Here is a 793-nt window from a genome sequence, read left to right as displayed (position 1 = left end):
GCGCCGTTGCCGGGGATTGTTCGAGTATGGACAACTGACGGTTCATCTTGTTGCTCAGATTAGGTAATTTTCTTTTCAAAATCTTTTTCAAAATTTTTCTTTTCTTTTTCGTTTTTTTTAATAATGTTTTTTGAAAAAAATTAATAAAAACACAAAAAATAAATAAAATCATAAAAACCAAAAAATATTTTGTGTTTCTTGTTTGAGTCTTGTGTTAATCTTTAAGTTTGGTGTCAATTGCATGCTTTTAAATTTTTTCTTGCATTTTTTTCGAAAATCTCATGCATTCATAGTGTTCTTCATGATCTTCAAGTTGTTCTTGACAAGTCCTCTTGTTTGATCTTGATGATGTCTTGTTTTGTGTCTTTTGTTGTTTTTCATGTGCATTTTTGCATTCATATTTTTCATGCATTAAAGATTTCTAAGTTTGGTGTCTTGCATGTTTTCTTTGCATTAAAAATTTTTCAAAAATATGTTCTTGATGTTCATCATGATCTTCAAAGTGTTCTTGGTGTTCATCTTGACATTCATAGCATTCTTACATGCATTCATTGTTTTGATCTAAAAATTTCATGCATTGAGTATTTTTGTTGTTTTTTCTCTTTCATAATTAAAAATTCAAAAAAATCAAAAAAATATCTTTTCCTTATTTTCCTCCAAATTTTCGAAATTTTGGGTTGACTTGGTCAAAAATTTTTAAAAATTAGTTGTTTCTTACAAGTCAAGTCAAAATTTCAATTTTAAAAAAATCTTATCTTTTCAAAATCTTTTTCAAAAATCATATCTTTTTCAT

This window comes from Arachis duranensis, chromosome 5, assembly GCF_000817695.3.
Source record: "Arachis duranensis cultivar V14167 chromosome 5, aradu.V14167.gnm2.J7QH, whole genome shotgun sequence".
In the NCBI taxonomy this organism is placed as follows: Eukaryota; Viridiplantae; Streptophyta; class Magnoliopsida; order Fabales; family Fabaceae; genus Arachis; species Arachis duranensis.
This window is presented reverse-complemented; position numbering follows the sequence as displayed.